The 12,628-nt window shown below is 36.8% G+C and overlaps 1 non-coding gene across 1 annotated transcript; it reads right to left on the reverse strand.

The window, feature by feature from the left end:
• Positions 1–1,700: 1,700 nt before the first annotated feature.
• LOC146916173 (small nucleolar RNA R71) lies at positions 1,701–1,806 on the reverse strand. Its single transcript, XR_015017235.1, has one exon. It is a non-coding gene; the product is annotated as a small nucleolar RNA R71 (small nucleolar RNA).
• Between the last annotated feature and the right edge of the window lie 10,822 nt (positions 1,807–12,628).

Below are 12,628 nucleotides of genomic sequence, written 5' to 3' on the forward strand. Positions count from 1 at the left end.
TGCTGCGATTTTTGAAGCAAAATTACATCCTCCCTGTTTGAGGGAAATCGCGGCACGCCTATATACATGGCGCGGCGCGATTTTGACGGGTCAGGCCCATGACTTCTATAAATACTGCACTCAAGCTGAAGAACAGGGGTTACGATTTTTGAGAGCAAAGTGCGATTTTGAGACATCGGAGACGGCTAGAAGGGCGATTTCTTCAACCTTTTACCAATTCATGTATGTTTTAATTATTTCATTGATTATGCTATTTGTAAACTCAATTATGAGTAGCTAAATCTCTTAGAGATTAGATCCGAGATGAATCTTTGTAACCCTAATTGACACATGTTGCTGTGAAACTCTATTTTGTTTATGAATTCAATTCTAGTTTATTCAATTCAATTGTTCTTAATGCTTTTTATATCTTGATCACATATAACTTGATTTCGTGAGAATGAATGACCACTGACCATGGCTTTCAACTTAGACCTAATTGAATTGTTCTAATAAACAGGGTTAGTCTAGGAATAGATAATCGTTTGTTAGTGATAATAGGTTAACGTTCGGTAAAACCTTCAAGAATTATTAGACCACCTAAGGAATTAGGGGCTGTAGTTTAAGAAGAGGGTCCTAACTCAAGGGATTGATTAGGGATATTTTGTTAATCATCGTAAATTAGAAGAGGATTCATAACAAATAGGTGCAGTAGACCAATTAGGGGAACTTAGAGGATTCGACGGATCTGATCTCATCTTTCTCTCATATTTTCTTAACAAATCTTTATTTTCTGTTTCTTGATTTAATTAAAATCAAACCAAATCTACTGCCTAGTGGCAAAACAAAATAAATTTTATACATCCTATTTCTATAACGCAATTGAATTATTGAAGTTAAAAACAGTCCTTGTGGGATCGATAATTTTACTACTTCGATAGTATTTGGTGCACTTGCCAAACGTCTATCAAGTTTTTGGCTCCGTTGCCGGGGAATGTTGAATTATTTCAACAAGGCAATTACGTTATAATTTAGGGTTTTTGCAATTTAATTTTCTGTTGTTAATTTTTATTTTTTTTCTGTTTTCATATTCACTTGATTACTTTGCGTTGTGCAGTGCTACTAATGTATTTTGCTGTTTATGCGAGGTAAACAGAGTTCAGACGACTTAGAGTACGATCCGGAAATTGAAAGAATTGCTAGAGCACTTCGGAAAGCTGTCCGGTCGCAAAGGTTAGCTCAGTCCGTTCCACCGGGTGTTCGAGAACAAATACCGGAGCCACTCTCAACTGAATCTGAAACGATCTCTTCACCTAAATCTGCAACTATGGAAGGTGAAGGAGTTGTACCACCGAGACCTAAGCTAGGAGACTACGGGTTAGCCACTCATCGCGGTCAACTGACCCACACTTTTCAACCAGCTAACCCCGTAGCTTTCGACATCAAGACAACTGTCCTCAACGGTTTGAGGGACAAGCAATTCGATGGGACTGAAGCTATGAGTCCTCATGAACACTTGAGCTGCTTTGCTGAAACTTGCGAGTTTTGTGTGCAACCAGCCACCGTGACTGAAGCACAAAAGAAACTAAGGCTATTTCCTTTCACCTTGACGGGAAGAGCAAAAGATTGGTTGTTAACAATACCAAACGGGACTGTCCAAACATGGGAAGAGTTAGAGCTGAAGTTCTTGGAGAAATATTTCCCTATGTCTAAATATTGGGAAAAGAAGATGGAGATCTCTAACTTCAAGCAAGGAGAAGGTGAATCATTATATGATGCTTGGGAGCGATTCAATTTGCTTCTTAAGAGATGCCCTAATCATGAGTTCACCGAGAAACAATACCTCCAAATCTTCACTCAGGGGGTAACACCAAACACTAGAATGTTCTTAGATGCTTCCGCGGGAGGTAGTCTCAAGAGCAAAACTGATCATGAAGTCCAAGCTTTGATAGAAAACATGGCTGGAAATGAGTATCGTGCTGAAGCGAAAAAGAAAGAAAGAGGAGTGTTTGGGGTGAGTGAACAAACTGCTATCCTTGCTAACCAAGCAGCTATGAACAAACAAATCGAAGCTCTAACTAAGGAGTTTCAAGGCTTCACTTGGGCTCATAAGCAACAACAAGTGGCTGCAATCAAATGTGACCTATGTGGTGAAGAACATCCCAATGGTGAATGTGTACCAGAAGGTTCTAGTGAAGAAGCTAACTACATGGGATGATATCAAAGGCAAAATCAGTACTACACTCCAGGAATCAACAAGCATCCCAATCTAAGCTACTCGAATAACAACGCTTTGAATTCTCAGATGCTTACTCCTCCTCAACAACAACAAAGAAAGCCATCAGCTCTTGAGGAAACTATGATGAACTTCATGAAGATGACTCAAGGCAACTTTGAAGAGATGAAAAAGAGTCAAGAAGCTGAAAGAAAGAACAATGAAGCTTCTAGGAAGATGCTTGAAATTCAACTGGGGCAATTAGCTAAGCAATTGGCTGAACAAAGTAAAGGCAGATTCTCAGGTAACACTAAAGACAACCCTACGAATGAGTCTTGTAATGCTATTGAATTGAGGAACAAAAAGGTTTTGACACCTTTAGTTCCAAAAGCTCCAAAGAAGGTTGATGATGTAGTTGAGGTGGAGGAGAATGGTGAAGTTGAAAAAAATAATGAGGGTGTAGTTGAAAAAGACAATGATCACGGAATAGTTGAAAACGAAAGGAAGAAAAAAATAGAGGGAGAAAAAAGTGAGAAGTTAATTGATGAAGATTCAATCTTGAGGAAGACGAAGAGTCAAATATTGAAGGATGGAGACAAACCGCAGGTTATTCCATCATATGTGAAGCTTCCATACCCACATCTTTCAAAGAAGAAAGAAAAGGATGAAGGTCAATTCAAGAAGTTCATGCAACTTTTCTCACAACTTCAGGTGAATATTCCTTTCGGCGAAGCTCTTGATCAAATGTCGTTATATGCTAAGTTCATGAAAGACTTGTTGACTAAATGAAGGAAGCCTAAGGATGATGAGAACATAGCACTTTCTGAAAATTATAGTGCTATTCTTCAAAAGAAGCTACCACCTAAGCTGAAGGATCCTGGTGCTTTCACTATCCCTTGTTCAATTGGACCGGTAGACATTGGTAGAGCTTTATGTGACTTGGGAGCAAGTATCAACTTGATGCCTCTTTCAATGATGAAGAAGCTTAAGTGTGGGGAACCAAAACCAACAAGAATGACCATTACTTTAGCTGATCGGTCAATCTCTTATCCTTTCGGTGTGCTTGAAGATGTGCTAGTCAAGGTTAATGACTTGGTGTTTCCAGCAGATTTTGTGATCTTAGATATGGCTGAAGATGAGGATATGCCACTCATTCTAGGAAGACCTTTCCTTGCAACTGGCCGTGCTTTGATTGACATTGAGAAAGGAGAGCTAATGTTGAGATTCCATAAGGAGCAAGTAGTGTTTAATATATTTGAGGCCATGAAGCACAAAGATGAAAATCCCAAGTGTTACCGGATTGACATTGTTGAAGAAATAGTTAAAGATGACTCTTGTGAACATCAACCAACACAACCTCTTGTACGTGCAATTGTGAATTCTATAGCAAGATGTGGAGATGATGAAGATCTTGAAGTAAGTGATTGTGTGAAGCAACTAGAAGCAAGCAAGCAAGAGTTGGGTCCGGTAAAAATAGAAGAATTAATGGGTAAGTACTCTATGGATTCCGTAAAAGAAGATTCCGTAAAGAAGATTCCGTAAAAGGAATGCACTTAAATGACATTAAAATAAAATAAGAAATCTTTAATGTAAAAACGCATAAATGACATTAAAGAGAAAGTTTTTTGAAACGTTAGGCGCAAAATTGACATTAAAAGTCAAAATTTTTACAATGGGAAAACACGTAAATGAAATTAAAATGCGGAGATTTTGTAAAGGGAATGCGCATAAATATCATTAATACACATAACTTTTGAAACGAGAACACATATATTTGACATTAAAACGCAGAGATTATATAATGGAAAACCGCATAAATCACATTAAAATGATACGAAATTCGATAATGCGATTGCGCATAAAAGACATTAAAATGTTTGAAGTTAATAATAAAAAAGCGCTTAAATGACAAAGTTCTGTAACAGAAATACACATAAATGACATTAAAATACATAAACCATGGGGGGAAACACCTAAATGACATTAAAATGAATGAACTTGTAACGGAAAGGTGTGTAAATGACATTAAACTAAAGAAAATTATGTAAAAGAAATGCACATAAATGACATTAAAATACAAATATTATTTAATATAAAAGCGCAAAAAAGACAATACAAAACATAAATTCGAAAATGGAAAGACGCATAACTGACATTTAAAGTCAACATTTTTATAATGGAAAAACACATAAATGATAGTAAAATGCATAAATCATGTTATAGGAAGGCTCATAAATAACATTAAAATGAATTAGATGACACATAAATGACATTAAAGTGACCAAATTCTGTAACAGAAAGTTGCAAAAATGACATTAAAATGCAAAAATTATGTACAGAGAAAACGCATAAATGACATTAAAAAGTATGAACTTATAACGGAAAGGCATAAATGTCATTAAACTGAAGAAAATTATGTAAAAGGAATGCACATAAATGACATTAAAATGTGGAGATTCTGTAATAGGAAGCCGCATAAATAACAGTAAAATGCAGAGATTATGTAATTGAAAGTCGCATAAATCACATTAAAATGATACAAAATCTGTTAATGTTGATGTGCATAAATGACATTAAAATGACCATTTGAGTATCTATCTTACAAACTCACGTCCATAGATTTACAATATTATTTAAACCCACCTAACCTTCTTCAGACAAAATTACTATTTAGCTAAATCATTAATCAATTGTGCAAGCAATACACAATATTTTATTTTTGAAGGAGCAAAACACAATATCTTGTTGTTGCGAATGATTGGAAGATGATAAACCTGCAAAAAAGTATATCGTAATATAATACCTAAGACATCACATAGTAACTAAATTAAGGAATTATCTTCAAGATATTGCACAACTCCCTAGAATATAATAGATTTTTCTTGACGATAAATGTGGTCAATCTATCAGAACTTCAAACACTTAATAATATAAGATGGTAAGTTACTGGCACTGTGTTAGGCGACTCTTCCACCCAAAAAGATGGTTATTTATTATTCTCAACAATATTACTGTGACAACCAAGACATATTCATGTACACAAGCAAGTACATCTTTGAAAAGCCTGCTGTTACTGGAAAGATTGCACGTTGGCAAATGCTTTTGTCTGAATATGATATTGTGTATAAAGCTCAGAAAGCAATCAAAGGAAGTATCCTTGCTGAGCATCTTGCTTGTCAACCTCTTGATGATTACCAGCCGATCAAGTTTGATTTCCCTGATGAAGAGATTATGTATCTAAAAGCAAAAGACTGCGAAGAACCACTGATCAATGAAGGGCCGGATCCAAATAGCAAATGGGGATTGGTATTTGATGGTGCTGTCAATGCTTATGGTAAAGGGATTGGGGCCATTATTGTAACTCCGCAAGGGCACCACATTCCTTTCACTGCTCGAATCACTTTTGAATGCACGAACAACGTGGCTGAATATGAGGCATGCATCTTGGGAATTGAAGAAGCCATTGATATGAGAATTAAACATCTTGACATCTATGGAGATTCTGCACTCGTCATTAATCAGATAAAAGGTGAATGGGAGACCCATCATGAGAAGCTAATCCCTTACCGTGACTATGCAAGACGTCTGTTGACATACTTCACCAAGGTTGAGTTGCACCATATCCCTCGGGATGAAAACCAGATGGTTGATGCCCTTGCTACTCTGTCTTCCATGTTTCGTGTGAATCACTGGAATGATGTGCCCGTAATCAAAGTACAACGTCTTGATAGACACGCTCATGTGTTTACTATTGAAAATATGCCAGATCAGGCTGATAAAGATGTGAATGATAGAAAACCTTGGTATTATAATATCAAACAGTTCTTGCAGAATCATGAATATCCACCTGGTGCCTCCAATAGGGATAAGAAGACTTTGAGGAGATGGGCTAGCAGATTCCTTCTGGATGGAGAAATCCTATACAAGAGGAACTATGATATGGTCTTATTGAGATGTGTTGATGAACAAGAAGCTGAGAAATTAATGCACGATGTACATGACGGCACCTTCGGGACCCATGCTACAGGTCACATTATGTCAAGAAAACTGTTAAGAGCCGGCTATTACTGGATGACTATGGAGCGTGACTGCTACAGACATGCCAAGAGATGCCACAAATGTCAAATCTATGCTGACAAGATTCATATGCCTCCACACGCCCTCAATATTATATCTTCCCCATGGCCTTTTTCTATGTGGGGCATCGACATGATCGGAAGAATCGAGCCAAAAGCTTCTAACGGACATCGTTTCATTCTAGTGGCAATTGACTATTTCACCAAGTGGGTTGAGGCTGCTTCCTATGCTAATGTGACCAAGCAAGTAGTCGTCAAGTTTATCAAAAATAACATCATCTGTCGATACGGTGTTCCCAACAAGATCATCACTGACAATGGTTCCAATCTGAACAATAGCATGATGCAAGCTTTATCTGAAGAATTCAAGATTGAACATCACAACTCTTCTCCTTATAGACCTCAGATGAATGGTGCAGTTGAGGCTGCTAACAAGAATATCAAGAAGATTGTTCAAAAGATGGTCACTTCTTACAAAGACTGGCATGAGATGCTACCTTTTGCCTTGCATAGTTACCGTACTACGGTGCGCAGTTCAACCGTGGCAACGCCTTTTTCTCTGGTATATGGCATGAAAGCAGTTCTCCCTCTGGAAGTGGAGATTCCATCTCTACGAGTGATCATGGAAGAAATATTAACTGAGGCTGAATGGTGTCAAAGTCGGTATGACCAGTTGAATTTGATTGAAGAGAAACGCATGGATGCTATGGCCCATGGGCAGTTGTATCAAGTACGAATGAAGAATGCTTTTGACAAGAAAGTCCAACCTCGAGAATTCAAGGAAGGCGAACTTGTATTGAAAAGAAGGATAAGCCAGCAACCCGACCCAAGGGGCAAGTGGACACCTAACTATGAAGGACCTTATGTTGTCAAGAAGGCTTTCTCTGGTGGTTCTTTGATCCTTACACACATGGATGGTGTTGAACTTCCGAACCCTGTAAATGCCGATATAGTCAAGAAATACTTTGTCTAAAAATGTGAAAAGAATAGCGTGGTAGGTCGAAAACCCAAAAGGGCGGCCTAGGCAAAAATGCGCTTCCCGGTGGATCGAAAACCCGAAAGGGCAATCCAGGCAAAAGTTAGGGACAAAAAAAAATGAATATGAAAAGCTCGCTGAGATTGTACGCAACTCAGGCAAAAATGTGCGTCTCGATGAGCCGAAAACCCGAAAGGGCGGTTCATGCAAAAATGAGATTGATAGTAAAAGACAAGTAACTATATCTGGCAAATCACCATCACCTCTTGGGGCATCTACTGCTGTCAGTGATCGTCTTCATCAGAAGCTTCTGTACCTGAGAATTCAAAATTTCTATGAAATGTAGTGGTCATCGTGTTCAATGTACCACCAACCAATAAAATTACCATGTTCCAAGCTTTGTAAATCCGTGGAGTTATGTCTTTGGCTGACTCTCACTCTTCTACATCAATTTGAGCCTGTGCTATTGTTTGAAACTCTATTTTCTTTCTACTTTCAATGCTAATATACAAAATATTTTCTTTCCATTTTGATAATGTCAACGTCTGAAACAAACATCTTTGAAAATTGAAAAACCTTTTTTCTGTCTATTTTGAAAACAAACCTGAGCAATAGGGTACATTCCAGTGAAACATGCATGAATAAATGTGTGTCAATGTCTATTCCAATACATGTTACAAGCAGGTTGTTCCCCAGGATGATCTGTGGTCAATGACAAGAATGAAAAAACAGAATGAAAATTTGAAAAATGCAAATGAAAAGCTCGCTAAGTTGAAAACCCGAAAGGGCGGCTTAGGCAAAAATGAGCACCCCGCTGATTGACAACCTGTGAAGGCAATTCAGGCAAAAATGGGGCAATGAAAAGAATTTATTCCCGGTGAATCGAAAACCCGAAAGGGCGGTTCAGGCAAAAATGGGATTGAAGAATGAAAATGATATGAAAAGCATTGACCACAGATGCGAACATCCAATGTTTGCCCAGCACTGACACGCCTAACAATGGCGACCTGTATCAAAGAATCTTCCAAAGGTCCCTCTTTTACAAGTTTTGTATGTGTAATGTGAGATATTGCCCTCAGCCATGGTTTCGATACATCTCTCAACAATGGTCTCTCTAAGGAGGATTCCTGTGTGTATATGTTATAGCACGAGCCACCACGTGCCCAATCTTCCAATGTTTTGTCTGTCTCTGCGAAAATTCTCTGCCAAAGTTGTAAACCAATCATCGATTTCCAAGCATTCATACATGCATAATCATTCTATGTGCTCATACATTTGATAATATTGTTATACCATACATACATGTTGCATTTCCAATCTCAATTTCAATTTAGCTCAACCTCAACTTCCAATTCAATTCAATTTCAACTCTCAATCCAATGTATATGTCTATATCTATGTCTACGTCTATGTCTCTGTCAAACTCTCAATTCAATATCATGTATATGTCTGTGTCTCTGACTACTTTCAACTTTCAATATCTCTTGCAATATCAACTTTCAATTCAATTCAATGTCTCAATCAATGTTAATCCACTCTCAATTTGCTTTTGGGCCAACAAAAATGGTCATGTCTATCTTCAAATCCAGTCAATGTCAGTCTACCCTCAATTTGTATCTTGTTAAATCAAACCTTCAATGTATCTTGCTATATGTCTTGTTATTGGTCAAGTGGCTAGTTCGATCCAAAGAACAGCTTGTACCTGCTTACATGCCTATGTTTCCGGTCAAACGACAAGTTCGATCCAAAGAACAGTTTGTACCCTGCTTATGTTTTGTTATGGGTCAAACGACAAGTTCGATCCAAAGAACAGTTTGCACCTGCCTATATGTTGTGATAGTGATCAAGCAGCAAGTTCGATCCCAAGAACAGCTTGTATCAAATTCTTGTCTATGCCTCTAGGTCAAATAGCAAGTTCGATCTAAAGAACAGTTTGTACCTGTCTGTCTGTTTGTGTTATTGATCAAGTAGCAAGTTCGATCCAAAGAACAGCTTGTATCTGCCTATATGTCTATGTTTCGGGTCAAGTGACAAGTTCGATCCAAAGAACAGCTTGTACCTGTCTTATACCTCTATCCCCAGTCAAGTAGCAAGTTCGATCCAAAGAACAGCTTGTACTCGTCTTCTGTTTGTATTACATGGTCAAGTGGCTAGTTCGATCCAAAGAACAACTTGTACCTATCTTTTGTCTCCTAGTTTGTCTACCCTGTCAATGTCTACCTAGATCCCTAGTGATGTGACATGTCTTGTAGACCCCAGTTGTTTGTCTTGCATTCATAATCGAAATGTTGCATGGCATCCATGTGTTTGAAAATGTTAGAGCGTATTTTTATGTCCAAAAACAGTGCAAATGTTAATATTTAAGTATCTCCGTCCCGTCAGATCAAAGACTTCGTCTCTTGACCCTCCGGACAAAGAAACTTAAATAGGGGCAGTTGTTATACCCTAATTTTGGACCTAAAAATACTTGCTCAAAATGTCTTTCCATCTTTAATATATGTCTATTACTCTTGAAAGATTGCCAATTTGCTATTGTTTTACACTGATATTTTACTCAGCTTTATCTCCCAATTTAGCTTTAAAAATCTTTTCAACTGTGTATTTGTCTATGTTTTCTTGCATTTCAAGTCATCTAAAAGTGTCTTTCTTGCATTCCAAGTCATTTGAAATTGTCTCTGATCAATTGCATCTTTCTCTGCATTCTATTTCAATATTATTTACAAAATTCATGAAAAAGGGTATTTTAGTCATTTCGTGCATTCAAATTCATTTTAATCCCTGAAAATTGTCTCTGAGTCTTTTCAATTGGTTTGTATAAGTCCTTGCTTTAATTCATGTCAAAATTCATTTCAAAAATTGCATCTGAGTCATTTTGAGTCAGTTTAGTCCCTAGGGGCATTTTGGTCATTTCACATGAAATTTTGACAGAGAGAGGTTACTTTAAAGTGCCTCATTTAGTAGTTGGTTTATTTTAGTCCTTTTTGTGTTTTTTATTTGTTTCACTATACGTTTATTTCAAAATTACCAAATTTTAACCAAATTTTATTATTTTTATTTTAGCCCCTATTTTCCTTTTATTTTCATTCTAGTCCTTTTGTTATTTTTCTTTTTAGTCCTTCAATTTCTAATAATGGCGCTTTAGTCCTTTTTCCCATTTTTATTTTCCTTTTAAAATCTTTTTCAATTTACACTTCAGTCCTTTAAGTCTTAAAAAATTTGCAGTCCAGTCCTTTTTTTTTAAAATTGCAGGTCAGTCCCAAAGTTTCAAGAATTGCAGAAAGGTCCCAAGTCTTAAAACGCAGCAAAGCCAAGTTCAAGTCCACATGTCACAAGCTCATTGGCCAAAACATCACACTTGTCACCTATATAAAGGCCAACTCATCAATGCACAATAACAGATTCCATTCACAACACGCCACATCACAAACACCATTCCACAATTCTCTCTCCAGAATCCAGGATCAAGATCATAACTGTTTTCAGAAATCACCAAGAACATTCATCAAACCCTAATTTTCCAGAATCACAAATTAAGCCAAATTGGAGTGAATTTCGCAAAGTTCTCAGAGATTCAAATCTGAATCTTCATCACCGAACCAAAATCACTGCAATTCCAGCATGAATTCGTCACCAAAGTAATAAATTCATTCGATCACAGTGTTCGAAAAGAGAAGAAGAAGAATTGAAGTGAAAACGAAGCAGAATCACATCAGTGAAGAAGAAGAAGAGAATAACCGATTTATTTTCGGTTCAAGCACTTACCAGAAGGATCTGAAGCATTCTTAAGGATCTTTTCGTTCGAATCTCCGATCAAAACCAGGTAATCACCAAAACTTCTTCGTTTTTCATCGCAAAAGCTCAACGAAGGTCCACAAACGTAAATAAACGGTGAATCGAAGTAGATTAACAAGTTCTGAGACTTGTTCGTTTGAAAAAGATTGAAAAAGATTGAAAAAGATTTGAAGCCGAACCCTAAAATGTAGATCTACGAAGATTCACTGTTTATTCTTCGAATCTAAGCTCATATTTGAAATCAGCATAAAAAATAGAGTAGTTTAGGGTTTAGATCCATGTAGATCGGAGAAGATTAGGGTTCCGTCACTGAAATCTTCACCGGCGGGGGTCAAATCCGCCGGAGAAGACGACAGACTTTTAGAGAGAAGGGAGAGAAGTCTGAGACGTAGAGAGAGAAAGAAAGAGGTGAAATGATTTTGGACCGGTCCTTTGTACTTATAAAGGAGTGCGAACCGGACCGGTTCGTTTGAACCAGTCTAGTTCACCCCCTGGACCAGGACCTTTGCCGTTAGATCTAGGTCAAGATTGATCTGGATCGATCCAACGCTCCTGATGCGTTTGGATGATCCAAGATCCGTTCACATGTGTGGGCTTGGGCCTTTTGCTGCGCAGACCTTGTGTTCTTGAGATTTTATTGCTATTCCCACACTGCTTCTTGATGTTTGCACCTCTGTTTTATCAAAAAAAAACCTTTAAAAAATTCCTAAAAAATGTTCAAATCATTTTCTTGTTATTTTTGATGGATTTTGATGTGTTTTACATGTTAAGCATTGATCAAAATATGAGGAAATAATTTGTTCTTCATTAAGTCACTTCTTTTCATTTCTTGTTAAAAAATCTTGTTAAAAAGGTTCTAAAAATCTTGTGAACTTTCTTGCAATTATGTTTGATGTTTAATACTTGTCTTTTATGATATTTTGACATGTAAAAAATGGATAAAAAAATAGGTGATCTTGTTTGTGATTTATTGGTGCCTTTTGTCAAATATTGGTGAAGTTTTTTTGTATAAATTGATTCCAATACTTAGTCTCATGATGATTGATACTTGATGAATCAATTTTGTGATATGCTTGCCTTTAGTTTAGTGTATTTGGTACTGTTTGTGATGTGTGGTGTTAGTTCCTTGTTTTACAAGTCATGTAAATAATTGTTTGTGAAAATAAAGTGCCAAATGTGTCTAAAAATATGTCACAATTCTTGACTTGAATATGTTCTTATAATTCTCACATTACTGATTGTAATAAAACCTTTGGAAGATTGGCATGATATGAGGATTATAGGTCATATACTTGTTTAGAAATTATGATAAATTTTAGGAATATTTGCCTTTTTTATGTTAAGAGTTTTGTTACTTCTTGTCAAGTTTTTTAGTGCTTCTTTTGCTTATAATTTCTAGTCTATTATGCCTTATGCTATTAATCCTTTCATTTCATGTTTCGTTCATAAGCATCTCATCCTCCATCTTATATTCTTAGCTTTCATTCCTTGCACTTTAAATTTTGCCAAGACCTAGTATGTAAAGACCTAGGGATTTTGTAATTGTCTTTATGCTTTTAATTTCTTGCAAGACCATAGAATGTAAACTAG

Source organism: Medicago sativa, chromosome 6 (assembly GCF_051527215.1).
Source record: "Medicago sativa cultivar Bolivia chromosome 6, Bolivia_mono, whole genome shotgun sequence".
Classification (NCBI taxonomy): Eukaryota; Viridiplantae; Streptophyta; class Magnoliopsida; order Fabales; family Fabaceae; genus Medicago; species Medicago sativa.